Source organism: Hypanus sabinus, chromosome 16 (genome assembly GCF_030144855.1).
Source record: "Hypanus sabinus isolate sHypSab1 chromosome 16, sHypSab1.hap1, whole genome shotgun sequence".
Taxonomy (NCBI): Eukaryota; Metazoa; Chordata; class Chondrichthyes; order Myliobatiformes; family Dasyatidae; genus Hypanus; species Hypanus sabinus.
This window is the reverse complement of record NC_082721.1, coordinates 39,104,673-39,121,674: the sequence shown is the minus strand read 5'-3', so window position 1 is coordinate 39,121,674 and position 17,002 is coordinate 39,104,673.

The window sequence follows — 17,002 nt, the reverse complement described above, 5'->3', positions numbered from 1 at the left end:
GCAATTTCACAGAAGAAGAACCATGGAAAAATACATGCTATTGTACCCACCATATCAATACTATCCACAAAACGTGTTTTTTTTAAGTTCATCCCATTTCCTAGCTCTTGGCGTAAGTAAGCTCCAGATATTCAGTCCTCACTGGTGAAAAACATACTCCTTGCCTCCTTTTGAATCCTTCTATGAGTCAACTTAAATAAATTGCCCCTGAGATATGTGACTGGCTACTGCCTCCCATTGACATATGAAAAATCTATCAAAATCCAATGAATAAACCAGGGTCCTCATCATTTGGGTAAACTGTTTCTTCAATGAACTAATGTCTAATATTCATGAAATAATCCCTGTTTTAAAATAATTTAAAAACTCATTGTCTTCAATTATGGATTTCTAATCAAATAGCCAAAACAAAACTTGAACTCTTATTCATCACTTGCTCTTCATCAAATTTCTTTGCAGTAGAACATATTGTGATCAACTGTTTCTTTTCTGACACCATATCTAATTGAACTCATTATTGCAGAAATGGCCATTTAAAACTGAATCATAGGGTTTGTACCAAGAGCTCTCCTACATTTAAATTAGCCTTTCTTTACTGCTTTTACACATGTACTTTTTCTCTAATACAGATAGATAAGCATAAATCAAAGAGTTTTAACCATCTCAATTACACAGAATATATTAAAAACTAAGAAAAACTATTCCAAACTGACAATTTCACATGTTGTACCTCACTGTTGCTCATCAATATTTAATGGAAGCATCAAAATCCTTCAGACGTGCAGGAGGAGAGATGTGGTAAAAAATAGCCATGGCTACAAAGGCAATCCAAACCTTTACACATTCACTAGGCTGTCATTTATGTGCAAGTCTAAGATCACCCAAAACTTTGCAGCTCGTGGCCTACTTTATACCAAGTACTGTTCTCTAAACACATTGTGATTGCTGCTCACATTAAAAGTTTCAAAGTACATCCACAGGCTCTTCCTTCTCTATCAATGCAACCTCTTGTAACCCGATAAGCAGGTCCAGGTCTGCATTTCAAGGGGCTGAAGTATTCAGTGTAGCTAGGTAAAAGTTAAGGTTTGAGGTCTTCAGCTTCAAACTTTTGAGTCTTCAGCTTCAAACTCTTGAGTCTCTTCCCACAGATATGGACCAACTTGCTGAGTATTTCCAGCACTTTCTATTTTTATTTTAGATTACTAGCATATGCAGTTTCTGTTTGATTTTCACATACATTGGTAAAATAGATTATATTTACTGGAATGACAGCACCAGTAATCAACTTACTTTCAACACCTCTTGTTGGTCGTAAGGAAACTGTCCTCTCGTACATATGTAAGTAAATCTGCAGCATCATCAGTAGCATAGCCTTCAACTTCCCAGGGCCTAAAATGTGGAGCGAAAGCTAGAGTTACATCCACCTTGAAAAACCTGCTACTCTCCTAATATTCTTAATAAAATTCAGTGTCATCAAATACTTCAGTGAAGTGGTTTGGGATGTGTTGAGGCAAAGTATTATGATGTACGCAAGAGAAAATATTTAAACGTACCCATAAAAATGCCCATCAGCTACATTACCAGTGTACCAACCAAATCCCATAATCGCTTTAATATATCTTCCAGCTTCATAAATACCAGGATACAAGTACTATATAAATTCAAATTGTTATTGTTCTCTTCATCCTGATGCTCTGAATCATGGATCTCTTTCAGCCATTCCATCTTACATGGCAATGGTATTTGTGGTTGACACATTTTTTTCATTTCAGACATCTCATATCCTCATTTCAAAGCCTCAGTGTTGCTACTTTTTTACATAATGTTTGTGCCTGGAGAGTCTTTTTCACCTTTAATCATCTGAACAGGGAAGCACTATCTGTCTATGTTGTGTCATATAAGGTACTAAATAATTTAATTCTCCTATTGAATGCAGCAGAGTGGTGCACCTAAAAGAGATAATGCCTGACGTCTCCAGCAACCTGGGTTCAATCCTGACCTCCAGTGCTGTCTGCATGCAGTTTCAACGCAGGTTTCCCATTCGTGCTACTGCTTCCCCTCACCTCCAAAAGACATGTTGGTAAGTTAAGTGGCTACTTTAACTAAACCCTAATGTTGGTCAGTGGCAGGAGAATTGGGCAGGGGAAAATTAATGGGAATACAAGAAGGGGCAGAAGAGAGTAGTGTAGATAAGTGCTTGTTTATGTAGACTCAATAGGCCGTGGACCTATTTCCATGTTGAATAACTCTGTGATTAAAAGGAAGAACCTAGGGGAAATACAGGCAGCTTTATGGAGAAGCTGTACAAAATGCTTAATTAGCATGAGCTTCAATCTATGGCAAGTGTAACAGTTATACTGGCCCCACATCAGAATTTAGAGCTGATCAGGGCATTAACATTGTCGGCAGGAATGGTCAACCACAGTATATCCAGTTTTCAATTTCCATCACTAACCTCATCCCAACAAGGCCTGCCTTTTTTGGTTATTTAAAGTTTTGTAAAGACCCATTGATCAATCATTTTAGTACACAGTCCACAGGAAGACAAGGACCAAGTTAGACTCTCCTAATTCAAACATCCACCTCAAGACACATAAACCAGTGGACATCTGAATACTTTCTGAGGCATAGCCACAGACACGGAGACCTAGAGACATAAAGCACAGAAACAGATCTTTCAGCCAACCATGTCAATTTATTAGCTGTCTGTACTAATCCCATTTACCACACAATCTATACCTTGCTAAATCAAGTGTCCGTTGAGAGACTTTTTAAGTGTTGTGAGATTACCACCTCCAGCGCCCACTCAGAGCACTCCATTTTCCCCCAAATGCTCCTCTCACAGCCGAAACCCAAATGTTTAAATGTCCACGGTAAATTGTTCCTCGTGGTTAGACGAGTGGAAGAATCAGGAGGGAGGTGATAGGAATGTGAGGAGAACAAAAATGGGTAAGTGTAAATGAAGGCTTAATGTAAATGAAGGCTTAACAGACTTGGTGGGCTGAAGGACATTTCTGTACCATGTGACTCCGTAAGTATGGACTACAGATGAATATAAGTTAACACAAAATGACCGTGCAGCATTGATTTGATATTAGACATGTTGGCAAAGAAATAATAACAGAAAGAATTTGATCAGGACATGAAGGGATACAGGGAGAAGGTAGGAGGTTGGGGCTGAGAGATTAAATGGATTAACTGGGTGGAGCAGATGATAGACCAAATGGCCTAATCCTGCTCCTATATCTTATGGTCTTATGGAAATGCTTAGCAAGTCAGCCAGCATCAGTGGAGAGAGAAACAGAAGTAAAATTTCAGTTTAAGTTCCCTTCATCAGAACCAGAGAAGGGTTGAAATTCATGGAGATTTTGATCTAAAACATTAAGATCTAGCATTTCTTTGCACCTTCAGCCTAATCGGCTAGGTATTTCAATTTTTTTTATTATTTCATTTCTCCAGCTTCTTCAGTATGTTGCTTCTCACTAATGACACAGAGCCCACGTTCAGCTGGTGATGTTGAACGGTACGGCTGAGCATGTGAAATTGAAACATCTCCACACAAATTGAACGGATGATTGAGTGAAAAACTGGAAAGTGGGAATAACTCTTCAGGGAACTGTGAAACATAATAATTGGTAGAATGTTTATGAAGGGTTCTAATTATACTGGCTATTTTATTCATGATATTGCAATGACCAGGCTAATTTCTAGGTGCCCTGAGGTCACAGGTTGTACTCACAGGGATAGTTCATCAGGCTGGTAAGAATAAAATGCAGACATCAAGAAGACAGTAGGCATGAGAGTGCTTTTGTCTTGGATAACTACCAGAAAAGTATAAATTTAATAAGATTGTGCACACTGATATGTTAATAATTTACTATGCTCTGGCATTTACCTTTAACCTGCAGGTAAAGAATTAAATAGGCAAATGAAGAAATAGACATATAGATAGAATCTGAGGAACATGGATTAGAGCACAGATGAACAGGTTGCAAATTGCAGTGTTAAATCTTATACAAACCATTGAACAGAACTGTATCCTTACAATCACAGCATGTGAGCCTGATTGATCTGAACCATATGCTATTCCTGATTTTTGCTCATTTATTCTGAGATAACATTCTCATCTCCCAACCATAATCAAACAGCACCCCCACTCACATCAAACCTACCATTATCTCACTGCCAGCAGCCTAATCCTATGCAAAGCATGTTCAGGATACAAAGAATAAGACATCAGTGATGTGCTTGGAGAATTGTTTGAGAAACATCAATCAAGGGTTACCGTACTCTCTGTGTCTTGCAAGTTACAACTGTTCCTGCAGGATTTGTAACTCTCTAGTGATTATCAGATTGCAGTGTAGAAGTCATTAGTGACTCATTAAAAATCACCTTGGTTGGCTCCTCTCCTAACAAATACTGCTGAAAATATGAAGAAAGGTCGATTAAACAGATTGTAGGGAATGTGGGATGGTGTTATTATGTAATTGGTTTTCCAACCCTTTAAGAGTGTTTTTATAATTCATTTCAAGCATAAACCTTATCCATAAAAGAACTGTACACTACATACTGTACATAGGTTCATCAGAACCATATAATTGTAGTGTTATCAACTTGATTCATTTAATGTACAAAGCACCCAAACCAGTAATATGGCCTCTTTGGTCAATAAGTGTTTGTGAGGCCACAGGCCTGAGCCCCTCAGTGCACAGGGTCACAGGACCTTAAATTGCACAACATTAGACCTGGCTACACCCAGCTTCAATGCATCCCTTATTCAAAGTTCAAAGTAAATTTGTTGTCAGAGTACATACTTGTCACCACATACAACCCTGAGATTATTTTTCTGCAGGTATACTTAGCATTTTAACTAATGGAACAATAACTGTAAACAGGATCTGTAAACTCTACACATTAGGACCTATGAACTGTAAACAAACTGTGCAAATGCAGATATAAATAAATAGCAATAAATAAGGAGCATGAAATAACCAGATAAAAGAGTCCTTAAATGAGTGTAGCTATCCCCTTCTGTTCAAGAGCCTGATGTTTGAGGGGTTGTAACAGATCTTAACCCTGGTGGTGCAAGTCTTGTACCTTCTACCTGATGCCAACAGTGAGAAAAGAGCATGACCTGGGTGGTGAGGATCTTTGATAATGGATGCAGCTTTTCTGCAGCAAGATTTCATTTATATATGCTCAATGGTTGGGAGGGTTTTACCTGTGATGTACTGGGCCAAGTCCACTTCCTTTAGTAGGATTCTCCACTCAAAGGCACTGGTGTTCCAATACCATGCCGTAATGCAGCCAGTCAGCACATTTTTCACCACACATCTATAAGTTCATCAAGGTTTTCAATGGCATGCTGAACCTCCGCAGACCCCTGAGGAGGTAGAGACGCTGCTGTGCTTTCTTTGCAATTATAAGTACGCAAGTCTGCAGTGCTCCTGCGCTGATGGAGATCCCTGATCTTGTATTCTGCAGACTGGAATTTGGCAGATGGCATCATTTTCTTACCAGCATCTCAATAGTGTTTAGGGAGATGTTTAGAGCACACAGGGTTATGGCTGTGTAAGAGAACATCCCTCCTACACAGCCCACAGACCACCCCCCCCCCCATTTCTCTAACACCCATGTGCCTCTCCGCCTTTAAAATATCCCTATTGTATCAGCCTCTACTACCATTTGCAGCAGTGTATATTACAGACACCCACCACTCTCCATGTACAAAACTGACATCTGATATCTCCCTTCCAATTTTCCTTCACTCACCTTAAATGGATGCCTGCTAGTATTGTCCATTGCTGCCCTGGAATAAAGATGCTGGCTATGAACTCTTACCTATGTCTCTCATAATCTTATGCACCTCTATCAATTTGTATTCTGGTAAGTCTCCTTTGCACCCTCTCTGAACTTCCACATCCTTCCTATAATGAGGCAACCAGAACTGAATACAATAGTCTAATTAGAATTTTTGCAGGAAGTTCATCTCTTTGTAGAAACTATGCCTACTTGTCTGTATAGCAAAAGGGAAAAGTCACATATTTCTTTACAAGTTCATCTGTTTAATAAAACAATGCTTCTTTCATTTATTGTCTTCCACTATCTTAAAGCGTGGTACAGGCGCATGGAGCTGGAAATCATGAAGCTATGTCATTTAGACAATGGGCTTGGATTCAAATATCCAATGTTATGGGAGATTCTCTGTCAATTATAATAAATTCAAATGTACATTCAGAGATGGTGAACTATGTGATTTAGGTGAAATATTACATTATGGGGTAACAGATTTTTAAGGTTGATGCCCTGATTATAGATGGAGCAATGGATAGAACACTTCTCCTCTTCTACCTAATAAAGGGGCCACTGAGTCTAGGTGCATGGTTTTCTGCTGCTGTAGCCCATCAATTTCAAGGTTTGACATAATAAGCATTCAGGTATTTTCTTCTGTAAATACTCCTGGAACACATGTTTCATTTTGAGTTTCTGTCATCCTTCTGTCAGCCTGAGTCAGTCTGGCCATTCTCCTCTGACCACCCAAAGATATAGGAACAAAAGAAGGCTATTTGGCCTGTTGAATCTGTTCCCCATTCAATCATGGCTGATTATATCTTTCAACTGCATTCTCCTGCTACTTCCATAACTCTTAACCCCTTTACCAATCAGGAACCTATCAGCCTCTGATTTAAATATAACCAGTGACTTCCTTACAGCTCTCTATGGCAACATAGTCTACAGATTCACTGCTCTCTGGCTGAAGAAACTCCTCCTCATCTCAGTTTTGACGGTATGTTTCATTATCCTGATACTGTGCCCTCCGACTCTTGACTCTCGGACTAATGGAAATATCCTCTCAATGTCCATTTTAACCAGGCCTTTCAGTTTTCAAAGATTCAAAGGTTCAAGTTTCAAAGTACATTTATTATCAAAGAATGTATAAATTATACAACCTTGAGATTTGTTTGCAAAGCAAGGAAACCGAAAGAAATTTGACCAACTTACAGTGCCCATAGAGAAAGAGAAAAAAAAGGCAAAACGAATCATGCAGACAATAGAAGTGAGCAGCAACAACAATAGCATTTTGAACTAAATCAAGTCCTTAATCAAATCCTCAGAGCAGTTCAGAACAGGCTCTAAGCCCCAGTATTCAGTTCATCATATTAGCGGAGAAAGTTGGTGCAAAGCTCGCAGACACGAAGCACAGCAGCCGGGGGAGTTTCACAACCTTAGTGTCGCAGAGAGAGAAGTCCCCAGACTATCTGAGCTGGTGTTTAAATTGTCCAAACCCGCCACAAAGAATCATTCTGGGTCTAGATTTCGTTGACGGAGAAACCAGTCTTGATCTCTCCAATTCGGCTTGATGCTTAGAGCAATCCAACCTCATCCGACTCTCAACAAACTATCTAGGCCCAGCATTTATATTGTCCAAACAGTCTATTGTAACTCTCATTAGGACTTGGGCCTCGTTGCAGCAAATCACTCTGGGTCTAGAAAATCATTTCAGAGCTGGATTTCTCTATCAAGGAAGCATTTCTCGACCTCTCCAAATCGGCTCAGTGCTTAGAGTGATCCACCCTCGCATCCGGGTTAGTTGGATGGGAATCGCAGCTCGTCTATCCCATTTTCTCCCTTCCAAGTTGGCCACTCCTATCAGCATGGCACACCAACAAGGCACATCTCTTAAATTCGCTTTGCCCTCACTTGCCTCTTCATTGTTTGCGGTGATAGTTTATCACAATTTACTACAAAAAAGTATTACTAATAATGTTTTTTACCAAATTCCTTTGCTTTTGAACTACCAGTAAGCTGTAGTACATTTTGGGTAGCACTATCTTAAGCAGGAAGTTTTCAGTAGGTTTGAATATGATCCCCTCTCATTCTTCTGAACACCATCAATTACAGGCCTAGAGACATCAGGACTCCTCATATATTAAGCCTTTCATTCCTGGGATCATTGTTGTTAACCTCATATGGGCTTTATTAAGGGCTAGCACATCTTTCCTTAGGGATTGGGCCCATGTGCATATGTAACGTGCAAACAAAAAGCTTTGAGCCTGACGAGCCTGGCTAGACATGTTGAATAGTGGGAAGTATATGGAAAATGCGAGGGAAAGCAGAGTCAAAGTTTCTAGATATTGCGAGGACTTTAGACAACAGCTTGAGCAGCTGAGGAAGAGCTGTCCTTTGATACCAGAGATTGAAGCTCAAAGGTCAGTCAGAAATCTGGAAACCAATAGTTGGACCTTCTAGTTTGCTAACTTCTGTGAGTCCCCTGGAGAAGTTGAAAGCCCAGTGTCTACCTCTGAGTCTGCCGGAGGATGGAGGCTGAAAATGCCCTGTCCTGCAATTGGAGGACTGTGCATACATTTGGCTCTTTGGGCTGGGGGGAGGAACAGGGCTTGTTTTGTTATTGTTGTTTTGTCTCTAGTTGCCCTCTGTGTTGTACTGCTAAACACTGTAGGAATAATAAAGGTAAAAAGACCCTGATGGCAGTTATGTACTGGCCTCCCAACAATATCTGAAATGTGGACTAGAGATTACAGCAGGAAGAAGAAAAGGCATATCAGAAGGGCAATGTTATGATAGTCATAGGAGATTTCAACTTGCAGGTTGATTGGGAAAATCAGGTTGGAAATGGATCCTAAAGAGTGTATTGAATGCCTATGAGATGGCTTTTCAGAGCAGTTTGTCATTGAGCCTACTAGGGGTTGAACTATACTGGATTGGGTGTTATGTAATTAGGAGGTGATTAGGGAGATTAAGTTAAAAGAACCCTTAGGAGACAGTGATCACAATATCATTGAGTTCAACTTGAAATTTGATTGGAAGAAAGTAAGGTCTGACATAGCAGTATTTCAGTGGAGTTAAGGAAATTACAATGGTATGAGAGAGGAGTTGGTTAAAGTAAATTGGAAGGAGATGCTGGCAGGGATGACAGCAGAGCGGCAATGGCGTGAGTTTCCGGGGGAAATGAGGAAGGTGCAGGACAGATATATTCCAAAAATGAAGAAACACTCAAATGGCAAAATAGTACAACCGTGGCTGACAAGGTAAGTCAAAGCTAATGTCAAGCAAAAGAGAGGGCATACAACAAAGCAAAAATTAGCAGGAAGAAGGAGGATTGGGAGGCTTTAACACCCTACAGAGAGCAGCTACAATAATCATTAGTAGGAAAAAGATGAAATATGAAAGCAAGCTAGCAAGCAATATCAAAGTGGATAGTAAAAGCTCTTACTGGTATGTAAAAAAATTAAAAGAGAGATGAGAGTGGATACAGGACCATGAGAAAATGAGCCCAGAGAAATAATAATGGGGTCCAAGCAGATTGCAGATAAATTAAGTAAGTACTTTACATCAGTTTTCACTGTGAAATACACTCGCAGTCTGCCAGATGTTGAAAGGTGTGAGGGAAGAGAAGTGAATGCAGTTATTATTACAAGGGAGAAGATGCTCAAAAAGCTGAAAGACCTGAGGATACGTAAGTCACCTGGACTGCACCCTAGGGTTCTGAAAGTGGTAGCGGTAGAGATTGTGGAGGCATTAGCAATGATCTTTCAAAAATCATTGGACTCTGACGGTGCTAGAAGACTGGAAAATTACAAATGTCACTCCACTCTTTAAAAAAGGAGGAAGGCAGCAGAAAGGAAACTACAGACCAGTTAGCCTTACCTCAGTGATTGGGAAGATTTTGGTGTCAATTTTTAAGGATGAGGTTATGGTTATCGAATACTTGGTGACACAGGACAAGAAAGGGCGAAGTCAGAAAGGTTTCCTTAAAGAGGAAATCTTACCTGAATGAACCTGCGGGAATTCTTTGAGGAGATTACAAGTAGGTAAGATAAAGGAGATGCAGTTGGTTTTGTATATTTGGACTTTCAGAAGGCCTTTGACAAGGTGTCACATATGAGACTGCTTACAGAGTTAAGAGCCCATGATATTGCAGGAAAGTTACTAGCAGGGTTAGAGCATTGACTGATTGATAGGAATAAAAGGAACTTTTCTTTTTGGCTGCCTGTGACCAGTGGTGTTCCACAGGGGTAGTTATTAGGACCGCTTCTTTGTGTGCTGTATGTCAATGATTTAGATGATGGAATAGATGGCTTTGTCGCCAAGTTTTCAGATGATATGAAGATGGGTGGGGGGCAGCTAATGTTGAGGAAACAGGCAGGCTGCAGAAAGACATAGACAGATTAGGAGAATGAGTAAGAGAGTGGCAAATGAAATACAATATTGGAAAATACATGGTCATGCACTTTGGTAGTAGAAATAAACGTGCAAACTAATTTTTTAGTTAGAGAGAAAATCCAAAAATCCAAAAATGCAAAGGGACTTGGGAGTCCTTGTGCAGAACACCCTAAAGGTTAACTTACAGGTAGAGTTGGTGGTGAGGAAGGCAAATGTAATGTTAGCATTCATTTCAAGAGGTCTAGAATACAAGGGCAGGAATGTGATGCTGAGGCTTTACAAGGCACTGGTGAGGTCTCACATTGAGTATTGTGAACAGTTTTGGGCTCCTCATCTCAGAAGAGATGTGCTGGCATTGGAGAGGGTTCAAAAGAGGTTTACAAGGATGATTCATGAATGAAAGGGTTATCATACAAGGAACGCTTGATAGCTCTGTGTCTGTACTTGCAGGAATTTGGAAGGATGAGGAATGATCTCATTGAAACCTTTCGAATGTTGAAAGGCCTAGATAGAGTAGATGTGGAAAGGATGAATCTTATGGTGGGGGAACCTAGCACAAGAGGGTACAGCCTCTGGATAGATGGATGTCCATTTAAAACAGAGATGCGGAGAAATTTCTTTAGCCAGTGGGTGGTGAATTTGTGGAGTATATTACCACAGGCAGCTGTGGAGGCCAGATCTTTGGGTGTATTTAAGGCAGAGCTTGATAGATTCTTGATTGGACACAGCATCAAAGGTTATGAAGAGAAGGCCAGGGAGTGGGGCTGAGAAGGGGTAAAAGGATCAGTCATGCTTGAATGGCAGAGCAGACTCAATGGGCCAAATGGCCTAATTCTACCCCTATGACTTTTGTCTTAAATATGTTGGCACTGGAATGTGTGGTGTCACTTGCAGACTGTTCCCAGCACATCCTTGGTGTGTTGGTTGTTAACTCAAATGACACATTTCCTGCAACACAAACAAAATGCTGGTGGAATACAGCAGCCCAGGCAGCATCTATAGGGAGTAGCGCTGTCGACGTTTCGGGCCGAGACCCTTTGTCGGGACTCTTTACGATGTCCCATCGGCAATTAGCAATAAAGAGATCCAGAGCAGGCAGAAGACCACAGCGGGGTGTCCATGAAAAGGAGGAGGGTTGAAGACGGGAGAAGGGGTCATCGGTGGGGGTAGGAGAGTCCTTGTCAAAGAAGTAAGCTTGGAGACGGAGCCGGCGGAAGAAGAGTTCAGCATCATGGCGTACATGGAACTCACTGAGGTGGGGGTGAAGGGGTGATGCATTTCATTGTATGCTTTGAAGTACATGTGATAAATAAATCTGAATCTTGAATGGGAAGAAGAGTGTACAATTCAGATTGCAAAAGCATCTCTACAAAACATGCACAGCAAAGCAGTGATCAAAAAATCAATGGAGTAAGCTGTGCAGACACAGAGAAAGGGTCAGATTCAGTATACACAACATACCTGGTGCTACGCTTGGTCTGTTCTAAGTAAGCAACAGCAGCTATATGTACTGTACTTACATCAAGAAGAGCCACTGGCATTGCAAGGTATCAGGAGCAACATATTATTCTCCTGAAGCTATTTGTCTCAAGAAGCCAGAGTTACAGACAAATCAAATGTTTATTTGTATACAACACTGAGGTCAGCATGGATGTGCTGAACCCAAAGGAACAAGAGAGTAATGATGTGGATTTCAGTGTGGCAGACCAGGAAAATATTAGACTGGGAAGCTGTGTAGTACAATAAATGGCACAGAGAGATTTACACCACAGTGGATCCTGCTGACATGCACACAGCTGTCAAAGAGGTGCCAAAGTCCTGCCAACTCTCATGGCAGGAGATACAGGGAGGATGAAGCCCCCCTCAGACCAGTACTACTAATGGCAGAAGATACCAGTAAATTGACAAACATCATGTCCCAACTTGTATGAGGAACTGATCAAGAAAGGTGTCTTGCATTGGAAAAACATGGATAGAACCAGATCTGGAAGAAAGTCAATTGACCTAAGTATTTAAATAATTTTGTGCCAAATTAAAGTATACAAAGACTAGATAGTTATTCTGGATGTTTTATTTTTTAATTATTTCTACTAGATGGATGATATACAAAATATTTATATGTGGATTGCATTGTGTAATCATTGTCACCACTCTCACTGTTGCAGTTATATAAAGCTTTCATCAGACCTCCTTTTAAGTATTCTGTGAAGTCTGGTCACTACACCACAGGAAGGATGTGGAGGTTTGAGAGAAGGTGCAGAAGAAGTCCATCAAAGTGTTCCTGGTTTGGAATGTATTAGCAACAAGAAGAGCTGAGAAAAGAACTTGGATTGTTTCCAATGTTGAGGAGCAACTGGATAAAAGTACATAACATACACTCCTGTGTTAAGAAGTCAATTAAAATGACTTTAAAGTGGATGCGTTCATATCTATTTCCAAAACCACTTCAGAAAATTCCTTGGATTTGTAAAATGTTTTAATGAATTTGGACTACCACACGTTCTTGAGCCATTGTGGTAGAATTTTGGCTGACATTTTATGGGGAATGTTGGCACACCAGGAAATTTTCATCCACCTGTGTAACGAGTGCCACTTATCATATTAAGTAACTTAAATTGAATTATAAGAACTTGTATAAAGGATGACGATTTCAAGGATGAAGATGTCTTTGATGCTTCCCTGAACTTTAATCACTAAGGATGACCTCATGATCTAGTTTGAGGCTTAAGCTTTTGAATATTTAGGTCCGGAAAAAGAAGTCAAACACTTGAAAGAAGTTTGAGATGCCAACTCAAAATGAGCTTTACATTATTTGACTTGAATTGGTCTCAATATATATTATATATTATAACTCTTCCAACTGCAGAGAAAGCTGAGCACCCCCTGGTCTTGAAATTTTTTGAAGGAAAATATATTCCTGAACATGATTAGAGTCCCTTCAAGCTGACACCTTGAGAGGGGAAAAAAACAAAGCAATGTATTATTTTTTTAGGGCATGTCAGCGAGATCTCACACTGGCAGCAGAGCCTTGAAAAGCACAAAACCTACCAGTAATTAAATATATAGGGATATAGATAAAATTTGACACAGTGGGTTATAGCCTGTAGCTTTTTTTTGATGCAATTGTTCCAATGTTCCCAGTCTCCTCGATGCTGTCACACTGGGTTATCCTCTGGGTCAGCCTCACTTCAAATTACAATTGATCACAGAAACAAAACACTGCAGACACTGGAAGTTAAAAATGAAACTGGAAATGGCTGGAATGCTCTGCAAGTCACAGCAGGTAAGAACGTAAGGGAGAAATGGAGTCAGTCGTTCACCCAGTGAGGGCAACGCCTTTTTTTTCTGTTTTTGAGGTAAATACCACTCTTGTTCAAACTCGGAAGAGATGGCAGCTTTTTCTGTTGGATCACCAAGACCTCAAGGATCAACATTCAATAATATCATTTCAACCATAGCACTCTACCCAATGGGTGTGCAGTCACTTCAAGTAAAAAATAATAACAGCATGGATCAGAAAGTGCTTTGCAATCACAATGAAGCTTGCTCAAATATATATCAGTATGTGCATTTCTAATGTTTCAACAACTGGAAAACAAATCTACTTTGATAACCATATTTGGTTGTCCCACAAAAAGATAGGATTTACATTCAGGAATTTTTCTTCTGATGTTCATTATCACTTCAAGCCCTTGCCAACAGTCAAAGTTCAAAGTAAAATACGTCACTATATACAATCCTGGGATTTATTTTCCTATGGGAATATTCAGCAAATCAATAGAATAGCAGCTAATACAGGCTCAATGAAAGATCAGAGTGCAGAAGACAACTAACTATGCAGATGAAAATATAAATAAATAGCAAAAAATAATCAGAACAGAAGATAACATGATACAGATTCCTCAAAGTGAGATCACTGGTTGTGGGAACATCTCAATGGATGGGCAAGTGAGTGTAGTTATCTCCTTTTGTTCAAGAGCCTGATGGTTGTGGGATAGTAACTGTTCCTGAACCTGCTGGTGTGAGTCCTGAGGCTTCTGACCCCTTTTCTAGATGGCAGCAATGAGAAGAGAGCATGCCTTGGGTGGCAGGGATCCCTGTGCTGTGACAATGTTCTGTGTAGATCTGTTCAGTGATGGGAAGGGATTTACCAGTGATCAACTGGGCCATAGCCATTACTTTTCATTGGATTTTTTTGTTCAAGGGCGTTGGTGTTTCCATATCAGGCTGTGATGCAGCCAGTCAATATACTCTCCACTACACGTCTATAGAAGTTTATTAACGTTTTAGATGTCATGTCAAATCTCCACAGACTCTTTAGGAAGTAGTACTTTCTTCACAATTGCACTTACATGCTGGGAACAGGACAGATCCTCTGAGATAGTAACATGCAGGAATTTAAATTTGCTTACCCTCTCCACCTCTGATCCTCCGTTGTGGATTGGCTCATGGAACTCCGGTTTACCTGTCCTGAAGTCTTGTTGACAATGCATGAGAAGTTGTTGTTAAGACACTACTCAGCCAAATATTCAATCTCCCTCCTGCATGCTGATTCATCACCACTTTTAATACGGCCCACAACAGTGGAGTCAGCATCAAACTTAAGTATGACTTTGAAACTATGCTTAGCCGCACAGTCATAATTTTAAAATGAGTGGAGCAGGGAGCTAAGCACACAGCCCAATGGTGCACCTGCCCTGATGGAGATTGTAAAACAGATGTTGTTGCCAATCCAAACGGACTGGGGTCTACAAGTGAGGAAATCCAGGATCTATTTGCTCAAGGAGGTGATAGGGCTGCCATATGAATGCCTACTTGCATGTGACAAGAGTCTTAAATACTTCTCCTGATGGGTCAGAATTTGTGATATCACTTGCTGGAGCCTTACAAAATAAAAGATGCAGGGTGTTAAGTGGACATGGACTTTCAAATACACAATTCTCATTGGCAAGTTTAGCGAGTGCATTCTAGGTCTGACGATGCTGTTCCAAGACCCTTGCCTGAACAGTAACTGTGTGTGTGAAGGAGAAGAAAACACAGAAAAGGGTAACAAAAAGATTACTTTTAAGCCCAACAAGGATCCCAGCCATTCTCTCCCATTCTCTCAAATTTAACAACCTCTACATCCCATTGATTACCTGCTTAATGGGTTAGTTGTCTAACCCTGTCTGCAACGTCAAGATGGATACATCCACCTCTACTTCACCAAGCCAATATCTTTTCCATTGGATACATTGAGAGTTAAGTCAAATATTACCAATAACGGAGATCTCAAAATTGTTCACAATCAAGGGAACGTGTGTTTAACAAAGGAGGCAAAATGTTCAAAGTTAGTTTATTACTGAAGTACATATATGTCACTATATATTAACCTGAGATTTTTTCTTTGCAGGTATTCATAGTAAACATGAAGAAACACAATGGAATCAATGAAAAAGTGTACACAAAGACATACAACCAATGTCCAAAAGACAACAAATTGTGCAAATACAAGTAAAAATAACAAAATAATAATAAATATGGATAACACAAGAAAGAGTACTTGAAAGTGAATTCATAGGCTGTGGAATCAGCTCAGCATTATGGCAAATGAAGTTCTCCACCCTGGTTCAGGAGCCTGAGAGTTGAGGAGCAATTATGGTTCCTAAACGTAGTGGTATGGAACCTAAGGTTCCTGTAATTCTTCCTGATGGCAGCTGCAAGAAGTGTGTCAGGCCTGCACACTCAGGTTGTCCTGTGCTGCTGGTGGCCAGCCATGGGGAGGGTTGTGGGGGAGAGAGTCATGACAGGCCTATACACGCAGGCACCTCCCAGTTTTCACCTAGCTAATGGATTCACCTACCACTCATTCCAGGCTCATCACCTGTAGCCTACTTAGCCCCAATTCTCATCTACAATCCTTGTTCAATCTTGAACTTGTCAGTCTCAATCAACTGCACCTAGCCTTCCGTCTTCCTGTCTGAAATTTATCTTGTTGCCTATTGTGTTTAGTTTCTGTTCTCACTTGCTTTGATAGTCCTTGTAGCTTGTTATTTTGTAGTAAATAAGTAAAGTATCATTTACTGCTAAATTGTCTCTGCTGTTCTACTTTTGGGTTAACCCTCCTCTACATTTCTTGTCAAAGTGAGCAGGGCCTGGATGGTGGGGATTGTTGATGATCAATGCTGCTCTCCAGTGACAGTGATCCTAGCTCAATGGTGAGGGGACTTTTCCTGTGATGGATTAGTCTGTATCGATTATTTTGTCAGCTTTGCTGTTCAAAGGCATTGGTCTTTCCATACCAGGCTGTGATGCAACCAGACAATGTACACTCCACCATGCATCTATAGAGGTTTGTCAAAGTTTTAGGTAATATGCCAGATCACTGCAAACTTCTAAGAAAGCAGAGGCTCTGCCATGCCTTCTTTGTAATGGCACTTGCTTGCTGGAACCAGGACAGATCATCTGAAATGATAACGCCAAGGAATTCATCGTTACCAACCCTCACTAACATGATCCTCTGATGACGACTGGCTCATGGACGCCTGGTTTCCTCCTCCTGTACCCAAAAACCAGCTGTTTGGTTTTGATGACACTGAGTGAGAAATTGTTAATAATGGCACCACACACCCAGTTAACCAATGGAAAAAGCAGTTTCTGTTCCTAAACTAACTAATCATAACAAAGCGACTTTCGGCAGTCAGAATAAGGCATGCGCCCCCCCCCCCCCCCCACAGGACAGCCTGTATGTAGGTAGGAGGAGGAAAGCCAGATGGTCAAATTTCCTGAGAAGTGGTTTAGGGAGCCTTTATGTGTAACCATACATCCATACATGTGT